Here is an 18,848-nt window from a genome sequence, read left to right as displayed (position 1 = left end):
TCTGGAGGGACAACCGGACACTGACTCATCTCTGGAGGGTTTCTTGTGCTGTGGTGCTGGGCTAGCGGCCATCCTATGCTGCGGTGCTGGGCTGACGTCCATCTTGCGTCGTGACGCTGAGCTGGCAGCCATCTTGTGCTGTGGTGCTGGGCTGGCGACCACCTTGTGCTGTGGCGCTGGGCTGGCGGCCATCTTGGGCCATGACTCTGGACGGGCGGCCATCATGGGCCATGGCTCTGGAGCGGTTGCCATCTTGTGCATTGGCGCTGGGTTAGCGGCCACCTTGTGCTGTGAAACTGGGCTGGCGGCCATCTTGGGCTGTGGCGCTGGCTCAGCAGTCATGACGTGAACACTCCTGGGAATTTCTAGGATCTTGTTCAACATGGAGAAGTAATCCAAAAATGTCTCAGCGGCTATCTTGGGCAGTGGCGCTGGGCTGGCGGCCATCTTGCTATGTGGCATGGGGCTGGCGACCACCTTGTGCTGTGGCCCTGGGCTGCCTTCTATCTTGCCTCGTGGGCCATCATGGGCTGTGGGGCCACCATGGCGGACGTGCGCTTCTTCTCCCCTGTCCGTCCGCCATGGTAGAAGGCGGCTCTGATCCGTCCCACGCGAGCCCCCGGGTCGAAGTGGGGCCATGGTTGAGAGCGATGCTGAGCCTCCTCTTGACCACTCCCTCCTTGGCGACCTCCCCTGGTCCCCCGGAAAACCACCAGGCGAGTTCCCTCAAAACTATTCCTATCCCGCTCTGTGGCTGGGGAGGAAACATGAGCAGACATACCGCTGGATCTCAGAGTGACGGAGTCCTTCTGTCACGACCGGGATACAGGAAAACACGGTGAGAGATCCAAATGCGAGTACGTCTTTTATTAGGGGTAATCCAATCATAAACAGTCCATGCCGGGGTCAAAACCAAAAAGCAATCCAACATAAACAGACATAAACACAAGAGCAAGAACATGACTAGACTGACGGGATAATTCATCAAGGACTCTGTGACACATACTAAGACAGACCGGGTATAAATACACAGGGAGAGACAAACGCTAATGGGGAATTGACTGAATGCAATGATTAATGACCAGTGACAGCTGAGTGCAATGATTAGACAGAGAACGTGAGGAATGTGGTTCATGAAGTGACAGACACCATGGGGAAGGAGGACAACTAGTGGATACCCAGGGAACACAATTGTCACACTGTGACAATTAGTAATGCATATTACCAATGAAAAATTATGTTTTTATATATTTACAGTAGGACATTTTCAACATACTGCATCTTCATGGAACATGGTATTTTCCTTAATATCCTAATGATTTTTGGCTTCATAAAAAAAAAAAAAAAAAAATTATTACTATACCAGGATTGAAAAATACCATCATTAACTAAAAGGGAAATGCATATACATCTTTACACTTACAAACTCAGGGGATCTTTTCCATATATCCATATTCCATATATATGTTTCTTTGTCATTATCTAATGAACTTGAACTAGTAATAATCTTGGGGGTTTAGTCACCCATGGTCGTCATCATTTGGTGATGTATAGACATTATTTTTCTCTATTTTTGCAAAGGTTAAATCAATAGGCAGTAATCTGCAAGCCTCTGTTAATGCCACTATAGCCGCTTGAATAGACTTCAATGACCCAGACAAAATCACATGTTCTGTAGTTACAGCATAGCCAACCTTGTTTTGCCCGTCTCAGGGTCTCTAGAGGCTGACCCCTAAACAAAAAAAGCATCATGTCAGCATTGTCAAAGAGGGTCTCTCTGAGGTCTGGCCATGGCTTCCAAACAGCTTCAAGCTCAGTTACACAGTGAAGTTCTACTTTGTTGTTAACAGAGTGGTAAGATTTAACACAGAGCAGTGTTTCACTGTCACATTTGTTTTTTTAATCAAAATCAGAATCAGAATCAGAATGAGCTTTAATGCCAGGTATGTTTACACATACAAGGAATTTGTTTTCGTGACAGAAGCTCCGCAGTACAACAGAATGACATCGACAGAACATAAAACACATAATAAATGAATAAAAAATACAAATAAGTAGAAAGTGAATGACAATATACAAATTGACAATTGTAGGCAGGTATATTATGAAATGCAGTTATGTATGTACATGTATATTATGTGCAAAATTTAAGTGTATACTAAGTATGTGTGTTAGATAAATAAGTGTATGTGTATATAAATATAAAGTGTGGTGTGTTCGCAGTTATTATCAGCTGTTCATAAGATGGATTGCCTGAGGGAAGAAACTGGTCCTGTGTCTGGTCGTTCTAGTGCTCAGTGCTCTGTAGCGTCGACCAGATGGCAACAGTTCAAAGAGGGAGTGTGCTGGATGTGAGGGGTCCAGAGTGATTTTGACAGCCCTTTTTCTCACTCTGGATAAGTACAGTTCTTGAATAGAAGGAAGGGTTGTACCGATGATTCGCTCAGCAGTCCGAACTACCCTCTGTAGTCTTCTGAGGTCAAATTTAGAAGCTGAGCTGAACCAGACAGTTACTGAAGTGCAGAGGATGAATTCAATGATGGTGGAGTAGAACTGTTTCAGCAGCTCCTGTGGTAGGTTAAACTTCCTCAGCTGGCGGAGGAAGTACAGCCTCTGCTGGGCCTTTTTCACAATGGAGTCAATGTGAATGTCCCACTTCAGGTCCTGAGAGATAGTGGTGGCCAGGAACCTGAATGACTCCACTGCAGTCACAGGGCTGTTCATGATGGTGAGTGGAGGGAGTGCAGGGGGGTTTCTCCTGAAGTCCACGATCATTTCCACTGTTTTGAGCGTGTTAAGCTCCAGGTTGTTGAGAGTGCACCAGACAGCCAGCTCTATTACCTCCTGTCTGTAAGCAGACTCGTCACCGTCCTGAATGAGGCCGATGAGTGTGGTGTCGTCTGCAAACTTCAGGAGCTTGACAGAGGGGTCATTAGTGTACAGAGAGAAGAGCAGTGGGGAGAGAACGCAGCCCTGGGGAGCTCCGGTGCTGATTGTACCGGTGCTGGATGTGTATTTTCCCAACCTCACTAGCTGCTGCCTGTCTGTCAGGAAGCCGTTGATCCACTGACATATGGAGGTGGGCACGGAGATTTGATTTAGTTTGGGCAGGAGGAGGTTTGGGGTGATTGTGTTGAAGGCCGAGCTGAAGTCCACAAACAGGATCCTCAAGGTCTGTCTAGGTGTTGCAGAACATAATGCAGTCCAATGTTTACTGCATCATCCACAGACCTGTTTGCTCTGTAGGCAAACTGATGAGGATCTAGCAAGGGCCCAGTGATGTCCTTCAGGTGGGCCAGCACCTGTTTTTCAAATGACTTCATGACTACAGACGTTAGAGCCACAGGCTCTAATTAAGAAATACTGTGTGGTGTCTTAGCCAGCGATCAGTAGACAGATGTGAAGTTTCCTGTTTCGGCAGAATTATTGACACAGCAGTCAAGCTGTGTAATCAGCAGTGTTGCATCAGTGTAACCAATGATTTCTTGGGAAGTCATTATGGCTTTTTCTGCAGTTGCTACTGCCTTAAGCAGTTTGGCAACCTGGCAGCCACAGGATTTTTTGCATAATTTGGGATGATTGTGCAACAATATGAACACATTCACAAGAATGACAATAGTTGTTTCTTTGTAGCTGGTTTTGGACTTTTTTGAATGGCCTCAACCTGTTTTGCAGACAGACTCTCTCCTATAATGACATTCGCCAAAAATGTAACTTGCTTTTGTGCAAACTGTAACTTTTTACTTGCTTGCTTTATGCAGTGCCTTTTTCACTCTCCTCCTTGTTGGTCTGCATACTATCAAGTGGTGCAAGGTGTCAGGACAGGAGTAATGGTTCTAGACTCCTTTTCAGTGCCTCTGTAATGCGGGAGAGAGGACTCAGAGGCGAAAGTGGCGATTACAGTCTTTATTTGAGACAGAGAATGACCGCAGGCAATCCAACTTAAATGAGAGAATAATGAACTGAAGAAACCTGTAGGCTGGGAAAAAAACACAAAAACTCCTCTGTGGCAGGGAAGACCAGAGCACTGGCGAGGAACACAAGAGGCTGATGAAGGGAGAGCTCCAAACAGGTAAGCCGAAGTAGCTCCTGACAGGTATTCAATTCAATTCAAGTTTATTTGTATAGCGCTTTTTACAATACAAATAGTTACAAAGCAACTTTACAGAAAATTATGTTTCTACAATATTTAGTAGTGGCTTATAGTGGTGACTGTCAGTTTGTGCACGTTTGACAGGAATTTTAGAAAAATTAATACAAGACGTAGTCAGCCAGACTATGAACATTATTAATATTATTAATTAATAATTATTATATGATGCAGTCACACTTGTAGTAATATTTTTTAGTTCTGTTTGTTGATTCAGGGTTAGCATCATCTGAGGTCCTCTGAGGGTCAGCATTATCTCTTCTCAGGTGTTCTCGATCCAGACTGGAGCTTGTGTAAATCCTGTGGCAAAACATAGAAACAAAATAGAGACATCATTAGCATAGCTGCTGTTCCAGCAAAGTTAAATTAATTAGATTAACCCAAGCTAAAGAATAAGAATGCACATTTGATCAGATGCAACTACAATCACAATTTAAGAGATACATTATTCGAATGCTTGGCGAAAGAGATTCGTTTTTAATCTAGATTTAAAAAGAGAGAGTGTGTCTGAATCCCGAACATTATCAGGAAGGCTATTCCAGAGTTTGGGAGCCAAATGTGAGAAAGCTCTACCTCCTTTAGTGGACTTTGCTATCCTAGGAACTACCAAAATCCAGCGTTTTGTGACCTTAGGGAGCATGATGGGTTGTAGCGCGGTAGAAGACAAGTTAGGTACGCAGGAGCTAAACCATTTAGGGCATTATATGTAAGTAATGTTAATTTGTAACTGATACGGAATTTAATAGGTAGCAAGTGCAGAGACTGTAAAATTGGGGTAATATGATGATATTTTCTTGACCTCAAAAGGACTCTAGCTGCTGCATTTTGGACTACCTGTAGCATTTTTAACACACTCTGTTAGCTTAGACAATTTAGAGGTTTCATCTGGTCTCGTTGAGATATATAGCCGAGTATCATCAGCATAACAGTGGAAGCTAATTCCATATTTTCTAATAATATTACCAAGGGGCAACATGTATATTGAAAATAGAAGGGGACCTAGGACGGATCTTTGTGGCACTCCATATTTTACTGATGATAAATGAGATGACACCCCATTTAAGTAAACAAAATGGTAGCGATTGGACAGGTAGGATCTTAACCATCTTAGAGCTTGCCCTTGAATACCTGTTTAATTTTGTAATCGATCTATGAGTATGTCATGATGTATGGTGTCGAATGCACCACTAAGATCAAGTAAGACTAGAAATGAGATGCAGCCTTGATCTGAGGCAAGAAGCAGGTCATTTGTAATTTTAACAAGTGCAGTTTCTGTACTATGGTGGGGCCTGAAACCTGACTGAAATTCTTCATACAGATCATTTTTGTGCAGGAAGGTGCTCAATTGAGCAGACACAACTTTTTCTAAAATTTTAGACATAAATGGAAGATTTGAAATAGGCCTATAATTTGCCAGTACACTAGGAGCTAGTTTTGGTTTCTTAATAAGAGGCTTGATAACCGCCAGCTTGAATGGTTTTGTGCACGTGACCTAAAGATAACGACGAGTTAATGATATTGAGAAGCATTTCTTCGGCTACAGGTAACAACTCTTTCAGTAATTTAGTAGGTACAGGATCTAATAAACATGTTGTTGGTTTAGATACAGTGATAAGTTTATTTAGTTCTTCCTGTCCTATGGTTGTAAAGCACTGCAGTTTATCTTTGGGTGCGATGGATGAAACTGAAGCGTTAGACGCTGTAGAATCTACATTCGCTATTGTATTTCTAATGTTATCTATTTTATCAGTGAAGAAATTCATAAAGTCATTACTATTTAACGTTGGTGGAATATTTGAATCATGTGGCGTCTGGTAATTTGTTAATTTAGCCACTGTGCTAAATAAAAACCTTGGATTGTTTTGGTTATTTTCTATGAGTTTGTGTATGCTCTGCCCTAGCAGTTTTTAGAGCCTGTCTATAGCTGGACATACTGTTTTTCCATACAAGTCTAAAAACTTTCAAGTTAGTTTTTCTCCATTTGCATTCAAGACTACGAGTTACTTTCTTGAGAGAGTGAGTATTAATGTTATACCATGGCACAGTACGTTTTTCTCGAATATTTTTCAATTTGATGGGGGCAACTGCTTCTAGTGTATTAGAGAAAATAATGCCCATATTGTCAGCCATTTCATTGAATTCATGTGTATAGCAGTTGAGATAGTCCAGGCAGGTTATTTGGGAATCTGTCTTTGGTGGCTGGAACAATAGTTCTGCCCAGACGGTAACGCTGAGACATTTAGTTAATATCAGTGATACGCAGCATGCACAATACAAGGAAATGGTCTGTAATATCATTACTTTGAGGTACAATATCTATAGCAGTAAGATCGATTCCATGAGATATAATTAAATCTAGTGTATGATTAAAACGATGAGTGGGCCCGGTGACATTTTGCTTGACTCCAAAAGAGTTTATTAGGTCAGTTAACGCAAGTCCTAATGTATCATTTGTATTATCAACGTGAATATTAAATTCTCCCATGATTAGCGCCTTATCAACTGTAACTAGAAGGTCTGAGAGGAAATCTGCTAATTCTTTAAAGAATTCTGTATACGGCCCTGGTGGTCTATACACAGTAGCCATAGCAAGAGATACATTAGATTTCTTTTGCATGTCTGACAGTGTAACATTTAGCAGAAGTATTTCAAAAGAGTTAAACCTGTATCCTGTTTTCTGGGTAACATTGAGAATATCACTATATATTGTTGCAACACCTCCGCCACGACCAGTCTGACGGGGCTCATGCTTATAACAGTAGTTTGGTGGAGTAGACTCATTTAGACCAAAATAATAATTTGGTTTTAGCCAGGTTTCAGTCAAGCAGAGTATATCAAAACTATTATCTGTGATCATTTCATTTACAATAACTGCTCTGGGTGTGAGTGATCTAATATTAATGAGCCCAAACATTAAAAATTGTTTTTGTTAATTTACTTTCCATGTTTCTGGTTTAATCACGATAAGATGTTTTCTAGATCCTACATTATATTTATATTTTGACCTAACTATTCGGGAACAGACACAGTCTTAATAGTTTTTACAGCGCAAGTACTTTTATCATTTAAGCGGGTTGAACAAAACTCATCATAATAGTTATTTGAGAATTGTCTTACTGGTCACGTGCAAAAGCCATTTGTGGTACTCCAGTTTTCAAGGCGTTTTTGGATCCTCCAATCCATTCATTTAAATGTGGTGCTCTCTGAATCAGTTCCTGTCTAACTGCAAGCATAGTCCCACATCACATTCCTGGCACTTCCATGGGGTGCTCTTTTTGCATCGTATGCAACTCTGTGAAAGGTCTTAAGTATCACTCACAGGAACTGGCAGATGATCGCATCTCTTTCTCAGCCGGCCATCCAGGGGAACATCTCTGAGCGGAGCAGCTAGCAGCTCCTGAAAGTTTTGCCGTGTCATGAGCTTATCATGGTGGATGGCACACAGCAATTTGTGTAAAATGAAGCTGTTGGTCACTGAAATGTCCAGGAAGTGCTGGAAAATGGTCACTTACGACTTGTTTTATGGAGCACCGACTTTGTTCTGAGCATCTTGTTGGAGGTGTCAAGTCCCCCCATGTACTTATTGTACAGCTACAGCTGCGACCACAGCCCCGGCCCCTCTGAGATGGTGTTGTGTTCGATGTAGATGGCCCATTTGCTTCTTCGTAGATAATTGGAGAAGCCACACTGAAAAAATAAAATAAAAAAAGCAACATGTGTTACAAACTCACTATATATGTACATAAAAATACTTTTCATTATGAAGCAATTTATTAGTAAGAGAACATTTGTAAAAATATATAAATATATAATAAATAAATAACTATAATAATAATAGCAGTTTTATTTTCACACACATTTGCATACACACAGTCAAACACACATACATGCACCTACACACACACACAAATATACAGATATAGACAAATGCATGCATGCACAAAGTCACGCATGCACGTACACACACACATTTGCATAAACATCATAGACTGTATAAGATACACACATGCACACAGATACACACAAACAGATATACATATACACACAAACACACAGATATACAAATGCACACATTAGCAGTAGCACACGCATAAACGTATGCAAACATGCATGCACACAAACATACATATACACATACACGCACACGCACCTTTACTTACAAACACACACACACACACCGATGAAACATGTTCAGCCTCCCAGGTGTCATCAGAGATCAAATCAATCGCCTCCTCTCATGTAAAACCTTTTTTCGCCATGTTTTTGTTCGTCTTTTGTTTATATTAAACAGGGGAACCCAGGGGAACCCTCAATCCTAACAGCGGTTAACTTAACGAGCGGGAAGAGCAGTTTGTGAGACTCAGAATGGTGCAGAATATTGGAAATGAAAAGCCACACTCTCTGACCCACAACATAGGGCTCTTGACACAAGACCTATTGGCCGCAACGCTCATGCGCTTTCTCGAACGACACAGGGCAGATCTCTCCCTCCTCCAGGTTTGTTTGCAGCAACTGATAAACGTTTGAACGGATGGGCAGTTAGTATCCGTTTCTTGGGACGAGAATAGGGGGGGTTGGTAACACAGGCAACACTGAAAGGATGAGAGACCCGAGGCAGAAGATGAAAGAGAGTTGTGAGCATATTCTGCCCAGGGGAGCTGTTCAGCCCAGGATGTGGGATTGCGAAAGGCTAGACTGCGGAGATTTCTCTCCAAAACCGCAAGGCTCGGACATTTGAGCGGCCAGCTTCTCGATGGCATGTCAGGCAGCGGAGATATCCTCCTCATGCTTTCAGAGCAGGACAACCTGGTGTTTGACGGCCTTTTGGAGTCCATGGCTGGTCAGATTGTTTTGTAATGCGGGCAATAATCTAGAATGAGAAGACTCAAAGGTGAAACTGTCAATTACAGTCTTTATTTGAGACAGAGTCTGACCACAGGCAAACCAACTTAAATGAGAGAATAATGAACTGAAGAAACCCATAGGCTGGGAAAAAAAACTTGAACACAAAAACTCCGCTGTGGCAGGGAAGACCAGAGCACTGGCGAGGAACACAAACTCATGAAGAGGCTGACGAAGGGAGAGAAGTAGCTTTTGGCAGGTAGGGTTCTTTGGATGTATGATGAGCACAGAGTAATTCCAGCAGCGGTATCAAAGTAGTAACACCCCGACAGGACAGGACAGGACAAGACGAGGGAGATAAACTGGGGAGGAATGAGCCTAATGGAAAGTGAGAACAGCTGGGGAGGAATGAGCCTAATGGAAAGTGAGAACAGCTGTCAGTAATGAAACAGAAGGTGATGGGGAAAAGGGAGAAAGAGTGACCAGCAGAGGGAGACAGGAACATGACAGTCCTGCAATGTAATGTTGGTGATTCCCAGTAGCCTTGGCCCTTGACATAATCTTGGAAAAGTGTAACCTTTCCCATTAAAATTGAATGCAAACCAGAATCGACTGTTGTACTTGCATACTGATCTGTCATTTGCCAGATCGGCCATAGAAAACAATTTGGCATCTGATAGCACTTGAGACATTTTTAGCATATTTGGTGCATGCGCCTAAACTGCAGTACAGCTAGCTTGTCTTGCACAAAACTCCACTTAGTTGGCTGACATTTGTCTCTTATTTTTTTGACAGGAAACAATAGGGTTTTGCATTACACAATAATGACCACTTCTCATACAATAAGTTGCTTCCTTTTTTTGAGTGTATTGCGGTTTATTTAAATAAAAGTCAGATTTTGCTGTTATCGCCACTGGTCCATCTCCTTTTATTAAATCCATATCATACTTTTGTTATGCCAATGTGATCTCATGAGAATTTGTATGTAGCCGGACTAGTTACCAGAAGGTTGCTGGTTAGAGTCTTGGTGGGAGGGAGTGAATGAACAGCGCTCTCTTCCACCCTCAATACTTTTGGCTAAAGTGCCCTTAAGCAAGGCATCGAACCCCCAGTTGCTCCCTGGTTGCTGGATATAAAGCTGCCCACGGTAACACTTTAGAATAAGGTTCCATTAGTTAATGTTAGTTAATGTATTAATTAACATGAACAAACAATGAATAATACATTTATTACTGTATTTATTCATCTTCGTTAATGTTAGTTAATTAAAATACAGTTATTCATTGTTAGTTCATGGTAATTCACAGTGCATTAACTAATTTTAACAAGCACAACTTCTGATTTAAATAATGCATTAGTAAATGTTGAAATTAACATGAACTAAGACTTATAAATGCTGTAGAAGGATTGTTCTTGCTTAGTTCATGTTAATTAATACATTAACTAACATTAACTAATGGAACCTTATTCTAAAGTGTTACCCTGCCCACTTCTCTGGGTGTGTGTTCACAGTGTGAACACTTCTCACTGCTGAAATGCAGATCACCAATTCCAAGTATGGGTTACCATACTTGGTAAATTTCATGACTTAAATAAAATAAACCAAAAAGATGAAGAAAATTTCTGTGGAGAGGGATCTGTGGATAGCTTCCTCATATCACATTTTAAGACATTTTTATTGCATTTGAAGAAAATCCTTTATTTTTACCTTCTTTGCTTAATTTCTGATTTATATTTTCTTTTCTTTTTTCCAGGACTAAATGTCCCTTGTTCTAGAAACCCATGGTATCCATCCAACAGAGTACTGCTGTCAGCACTTACCGCTCCATTCAACCTGAGTCTCTATTTCCCTGCAGCTGCAATTTACCCTTGTGATTGTCACCATGAGGGGCAAGTTGTTTCCAATCAGGCTCTTACTGGATTCTTGTGGTGAAGATCCAGGCCCACTGACGCCTGTACCTCTCTTCCCTGAATGATGCAGGGTAAAGGAGTCTACTTCAGACTTTAAGAGCAGGATGGCCAGTTGATCGACATCCCTGGGTCCAGAAGAAGCAATCACAGTATCTCACCATTGCAGGAACATTGTTGCGGAACAATGTTTCCTACTCTGAATCTGAGGCAATAACCTAGAGATATTGTAGATTAAGAAAATAGAAGGTTTATTCTTGCAAGAAAGTCAGACAATCATACAGAGCATCTGTGGAGGAACACTTTGAACAAGTGATAATGCTAAATTTCACCAGATCTATTCAGATGAAAGAAAAAAAAAACTTTATCTTGGGTGGCCTGAGGGCGAGTCAATTTTGAGTGAATTTTCGTTGTTGGGTGAAACGATTTCTTTAACTTCACACACTTTTTGCATTTTTTTATAAAAAATAATATTTATTTTCACAGTAGATTATTGTATTAAAACTATATACAATTTGCCTAATGCAAATTGACCCTTTCATTCAAACATTTTGCCCAAAGTAAATACCACAAACAATATCACAAACATAAGTGTACAGTACATAAATCTTTTATCTGAAAAGAAAGTGCAAGAAGAGATAAATTGTAAAAAACGTTTTTGGCAGATACTCCATTACTAGTAATTTTAAAGGCATGATTAATAGGCCTACCTGAGATACATAAGATAGCATAGGAAAATGCATTGCTCTTGTTTCATAATTAGATAATCAGGCATTATCTATTGCCTTAAAACCATTTCAACATATCCACAAATTACATTTTACATAACATTGGTTAAACTACTTTAATTTAACATCCTCGATATACCATTCCTTTGACTGATTTCTCATTATTTACATCCTTGTGGTTCAGAATCTTCTTCTCAAGCATTTTTGTTTTTTAATGTAAAAAAAAAAAAAAAAAAAAAAAAAAAGAGAGAGAACTGTGTTGTCATCTACGGTGCCCATAAAGTGACCTGTTCATTTTACTTAGTTTTGTCGTGGCCACGACATAATAACTCGTGAAAGTGTGATAATATGTCGTGGCCACGAGATATTAATTTGTGGGAATGTCATATTAACTCGCGGGAACGTCATATTATGTTGTGGACAGGTAATGATATCCTAATGTCGTGGCCTCGAGATGCTATGGGAACAACATCCATTTCTCATGGCCATGACTTCTTATGTTGAGGGAATGACGTTATTCTCGTGGCCACGAGTTTAATGCATAAACAAACCTGTGTGACCATAGCAACCAGGGATTATCAGAGATGGATTCATTAAGGCTTCTTTCAAACACAAACCACTCAAATATGCAATACTTTTCATTTTTGAAGAGCTGGTTTTGTTCTGACTGTTATGTAAGATCAATGTTTCTGACTTTCAAACAAGATGCAGAGAGATTTCTGATAAAGCTTTATATGATAACATAATTTATAACTAACTGTACAATTAAACATAATATAATTATGGTAGGTTTGCATTAAATAAAATATCGCTGTTTGCATTCATGTGTGTTTTTATCTATGTTTATTAGTTTTGTGAAAGATCTGCAGCATAAATCATTATCTGTCTATGAGCAGCCATGTATATTGTTATTCTTTTTTATTAATTATCAGATTAAAACATATATTAGTCATGTATTTTTTACTGTGTAAAATATTAAAATATGTTGTGAAAATAACGATGAAACAGACTGATGTATGTGTACAATTGAGAAATGGATACTTCTGGAGATAAATCGCAGCCCATGTCTCACGAGGTAAATATTTCATAAAAAAAAAAATAATAATAATAATGCAAACATTTTCAAGAAATAAGTAATTTGTACAATAACATATTTGGTAAGATAAAAATACATTATGTAGCTGTGTATACACACCATGAGCTCAACTGTCATCTCGTGAACAGTAGTGATCATTAGTGTATTTAATTCATTCACCAGACTTAAACATACACAAGTTTCAAATCCACTGGCTCAGTTAACATTTATAGTATAGTAATAATAGCAGTGTATATCTTATTTGCATTTGAAGTGATATTATAAATCCTGTGAACATATAGAAGTTCTCTGGTTCTCTGCACTGATGTTTAGAACAACTGGAAATATCTACGCACACACTCACAAGACCGGAAATCCAAGATGGCGGAGATATGCAACTAGCCCACACAGCATGGTAGCCAAAGCCTATGGTTAATATAATAATTAATAATACAAAATAATACAAAATAAAATATTAACGATTCCATCTCTGATTATCCTGGGTTGCTATGGCCACACAGGTTTGTTTAGGCATTAAACTCGTGGCCACGAGAAAAACATGTCGTTCCCTCAACATAAGAAATTGTGGCCACGAGAAATGGATGTCGTTCCCTCAACATAGCATCTCGAGGCCATGACATAAGGATGTGGTTACCTCGACAAAATAATATGACGTTCCAACAAATTAATATCTCGTGGCCACGACATATTATCACATTCCCACGAGTTATTATTTCGTGGCCACGACAAAACGAAGTAAACCGAACAAGTCACCTTACGGGCACCGTAGTCATCTTTCTGAAAATGAGGTCTAAAAATTGTCTCTATATGATGCTAGAATTGCACACTGAATGTTCATCTCATCAGTCTGGTTGAGATTCTGTGGTTCATTTAAATAAAGGATTGCAGTTAATCATTGACATGTGTGAATACATTTATTGGGGTAAAGTTCTTTGATTTGTATACGTGTAAATGACTTAGTTACATCGTCCAGGTAGTATCAGTGGCGCAGGTTGAGGTGGCCAATAAAGTTGCAGCTGTAGTACTGTGGATTACCATGGGGTGTCTGCACAAACACTAGACACACCTAGAGGGCACCAGAGAGCACACAAAAAATCTTGACATTTTTTTTCTGTTTCTTACGGAAGTTCTAAGCGGCCATGCATTATAATTTTTTTTCCTTTTTGTTTTCTCGTTATAACTACTTATTTTTTCGTTATCTCGACATAACGAAGTTCGTTTTCTCGTTATAACGACTTACTTTTCTCGTTATCTCGACATAACGAAAGTTTGTTTTCTCATTATAACGACATGACAGTGAAAAGAGCGTCCATGTGTAGGACTACGTGTGTGTGTGTGTGTGTGTGTGTGTGTGTGTGTGGAAAAAAAACGATTACAACATTATAGAACAAAACTGAATTAAATAAGCCTATGGATTTTACATATACATCACATTTCTCATCAATATGGTTAACAATAAAGATTAGTAATAAGGAAAAGAAGCACATCAGCCTACATCGTTAAATCCCGTCCTACTGTAGATAAACAGAATACAGTGATGTCAACCTTGGTTTTGATAAGCAGTTATTTTATGACACAGAACGCGTTGGTGAAACTCATGCATCTAGCAGGAATTTAATACACAAAATATTCATATTGATTCAAGCATTTAACATTTATGAATTAATTAAATGTCAGTAATGAAGACTGCACAAATTATAGCGATCACGAGGAAGGTCCGCGTACAGTAAAGTGGACAGTGTACAACACCGCATCAGTTATATTCAGGTCTATAGTGCAACCTGCTGGCGCAGTTTTGTAACTTCTTAGAGAAAATTAATTCGTTATAACGAGAAAACGAACTTCGTTATGTCGAGAAAACGAGAAAATGAAGTCATTATAACAAGAAAACGAACTTTGTTATGTCGAGATAACGAGAAAATTAAGACGTTATAACGAGAAAACAAGAAGAAAACATATTATAATGCATGGCCGCTTAGAACTTCCGTAGTTTCTTATATAAGACAGCAGTAAGTAATCATTTAAAACTGAAGTGTGTAATTTGGGGATGTTAAAATATAAGTTAGCTATTTATAGGTTGATCCCCCACCCCCCCACCTGGTTCTATCTTCAGTGGGAATTTTCAGTGGGAATTTTTTTTTTTTTTTATCAAATAATGGATATATAGAGAGTTTTGTAATCAAGTTTCTAAATGGTCAAAACAGTTTGAAATTCAGTTTGGTGACGCCAAGATTAAGAATTTCACACTTCAGATTTAAATACCTGAAGCTGAAACTGAAAGGAACTACTTAATGTTTCAAATGATTGTGCTGTAAGTTTAATTCAACACATGATTAATTATTTGAATAGCTCCACATGATGTACAGTATAGGCTACACATGAATGGTGACTGACCACATGTTTGCTGTCACTGGCATGATGTTCATTGCAGTGATCACGTAGATCGAGTTCATCCAGTCCATCCTCCTGGCAGTACAGACACACAAAAGTTCTCACAGTTAAACTGAAATGATATGCCATAATAAATAAATACTATTTAGAAATAGTTTTGGATATATTGATGTTTTGGATTGTGTAAATGGTGCATTATATAATGGGAATGTGCACTATATTTAGGACAAAAGCTTGTGGACAAGAAAAATCAGATGTAAGAATTGTAAGCACCGTTTTAGCAAGATATGTAGCAAAATAATGTAATTTTCATTTTCACTCTGTGCACAGTAAGGGGTTTTTCAAGCTGTTGTCCAGGTACAGTCATCTAGAACAGGGATTTTCAGGGGAATGCAATGGGGGTATTAAGGGATCTGTATACATTTTAGAGAAAAACAAATCAATAAATAATTCAAAAAAGATTAATATTAATAAAATATATACTGAAATAAATAAATAATATTAGAAGGTTAAAATAAATGAATTAATAAATAAAAAATATATTAAAATAAATTATAAAACATTTGAATAATAAAAAAAAATTAAGTAAACAACTAAGAAAGTACTTGGATTGGATATTCTATATAATCGCTATATACATATGAACATATATAGCTGATATTGTAGCTGCCTTATAAATTTAAGGATGGGAGTCATAAGAATGATCCTATATGGGGGTCTGTGGCATCTAAAATATTGAAAACCCTAGTCACTATGATCAGGATTTGTTGAATTGTGAATAACCAGATGTCCTCACCCCTGAGGTTGTGAACTCATCTCCATTAGGGTGATCTCTGATTGCCATGGCCTGCTCTGTTTCTTCTTATTATTATTCTGCTTCTCCAAAATGAATTGCATTTTTGAGGGCTTAAACATGCACAAAAAGTCATGAAACTTTGCACACGCATCAAACCTGGTGAATATTTTCGTCTGATATAGGATTCTCAAGAGGGTGTGGCAAAATGGCTCGACAGCGCCACCTATGCAAAAAAATCAACAGCCTTCCAGCTATGTTTCACGTACATGCATGAAATTGGCACACACATGTAACACACCAATACCTACAAAAAAGACTCTCGAAGCAAAATTCTAAACCCAACAGGAAGTCGGTTATTTTTAATATTATGAGCAAATTTTGTGCAATTTTTTGTCATTTCCATGCATTGTATTTTAACGCATTCCTCCTAGAGATTTATTCAGATCAACACCAGATTTGTACGCCCAATCTTAAGCTATTTGCGATGTTAAATTGCGAAGATCTTGAGTTTTCGTTGAAGGGCGTGTCTGTGGCGGCCTGGCGAATGTGAAGTTGCTATAACTCAGACATACAATGTCCAATCTGCCCCAAACTTCACATGTTTGATAAGAGTCCGAACCTGAACAGATTGGCACGACCATATTCAGTTATAGTCATAGCGCCACCTATTGGCAACAGGATGTGACATATTTTACACTGTGACAAACTAATCCTAGAAATTTTATGACATCAATGTCTTTTTTGTGGTCAGTCTAATCTAATCTAAAGGCCTGTGCGATGTTCAGTTGTGAAGATCTTGAGTTTTCGTTAAAAGGTGTGTCCATGGCGCCGTGATGAAGTTCGATGTCTCACCATGGGAATAAAAGATATTATAACTCAGGCATAAAATGTCCGAAACTTCCCCAAACTTCACATGTGTGATAAGAGTCCTGGCCTGAACACATCTGAAGGCCAATATTCCATCGGGTGTGGCAAAATGGCTCGATAGCGCCACCTATACACTTTCAATGGAGTGCACCTCAAGCTACGTTTCATTTACATGTACAAAAATTGGTATACGCATGTAACACACCAATACCTACAAAAAAGTCTCTTGGTACGAAATTAGACAGGACAGGAAGCTGCAAAATTAGTGTTGTTTTTGCCATTTTCAGTGGTTGTACTTTAACGAACTCCTCCTAGAGATTTTTCAGATCAACAACAAACTTAGTCAGTGTAATCTAAAGGCCTTTGCGATGTTAAATTGTGAAGATCTTGAGGTTTCGTCAAAGGGCGTGTCCATGGCGGCCTGACAAATTTTGATGTTTCGCCATGAAAAAGGAAGTTGCTGTAACTCAGACATACAATGTCCAATCTGCCCCAAACTTCACATGTTAGATAAGACTTCTGCCCTTAACTGATCTACATGCCCATATTCAGTTATAGTCATAGCGCCACCTGCTGGCAACAGGAAGTGACATATTTTATGCTGCGACAAACTTCTCCTAAAATTTTTTGTCATTAATGTATTTTTTGTGGTCAGTCTAATCTAAAGGCCTGTGCAATGTTAAATTGAGTTTATGTTAAAGGGCATGTCCATGGTGCCATGACAAAGTTTGATTTGATAAAATGTTCAATCTTCCCCAAACTTCACATGTTCGATAAGAGTCCTGGCCTGAACATATCTGAAGGCCAATATTCCACTTTAATGATAGCGCCACCTACTGGCAACAGGAAGATTGACACATATATGGAATATACTTTGATATATTTCACTTATATTGATGACTTTAAAAGCATATTTCTCACCATTCACCTTTTTACTAAAGCCACTCGCTGCCGGTGAGCCTGGGTGCTAGGGCCCATTCATCGCTGCTTGCAGCTTTAATTGGTGTTGTTTTCTTTAATAATTGCACTGTCCATGGAGCGGACCTGACTTGCATTTCACTGCTGGTTATATTATATGCTATATATAATTGTGTATGTGAAGAATAAAAAATATTGAATCTTGAATCCAATCCAGCTTCCTCCACTTTCTCAGGATGTTGGTGGTGGTTCTTTAGCCTTTTTTGTGTTTGAGACTCAATGTGCAGAAACTCTCTAGACGTGTTCATAACTTTGTTTAACAATGGATTGGCGATCTCTTCAGTTACTGTACATATAAATAGTTCCAACTGACAATCAGTTTTGACTGAAATTTAAGTGTTTCAGAAATGTTGTTTGGGACATTTTAGTTCATTGAGTCATTTTACCCATTCGGTCTCACTTTATAGTCTAGTTTTGTTTCCTGTTTAGAGCCACCATTCCTTTTGCTGTGAAGTAGAGATTGATTTTACATGCGCTTTTTCTGAATTCAAGCAAAATCAATTTTAACGTAGTTCATCAGTTTGATTTAATGTAAAAATTTGTTTCTTTTTGCTGTTACATTTACAGTTAAAAACAACTGTGGTTGTATGTAACAATGTTTCCAGTATTGTAAAGTAAAGTACAATTTTATATGTATTATATATTATATTTTATATAAAGTAATTTTATATATGTATACATGTCTGTATGTATATACATATTTTTTATTTTTTTTTATTTACATGTTCAAATAAAAAAACAAACAAAAAAAAACAAACAAAAAAAAGTATTGCGGTTGGCAATTTTGTGCCTGAACAAGACCAATACTCATTTATAGACAGGGTCATAAATACTAAAAAATTAAATAATCATTTATTAAATAATGTTGAATTTAACACAAAACACCCTGATTTATATTACTGATGACAATAAAAATGAGCAAAATTGAGATAAATATGTATTAGTATGTTTTTTTGGTTATTCAGTGACTTCTGGTAATGTTTCTTTTCCCCCCTCATTTTGTTTGAGCCAATTCCACAATCTAAATGCAAAATAGATATGGAGACTGATTTGATCAGCATGACCCTTTTGACTTGACCTGGTTACAATTAT

This window comes from Carassius auratus, chromosome 20, assembly GCF_003368295.1.
Source record: "Carassius auratus strain Wakin chromosome 20, ASM336829v1, whole genome shotgun sequence".
Classification (NCBI taxonomy): domain Eukaryota; kingdom Metazoa; phylum Chordata; class Actinopteri; order Cypriniformes; family Cyprinidae; genus Carassius; species Carassius auratus.
The sequence above is the reverse complement of the archived record's forward strand: the minus strand, read 5'-3'. Positions refer to the sequence as shown.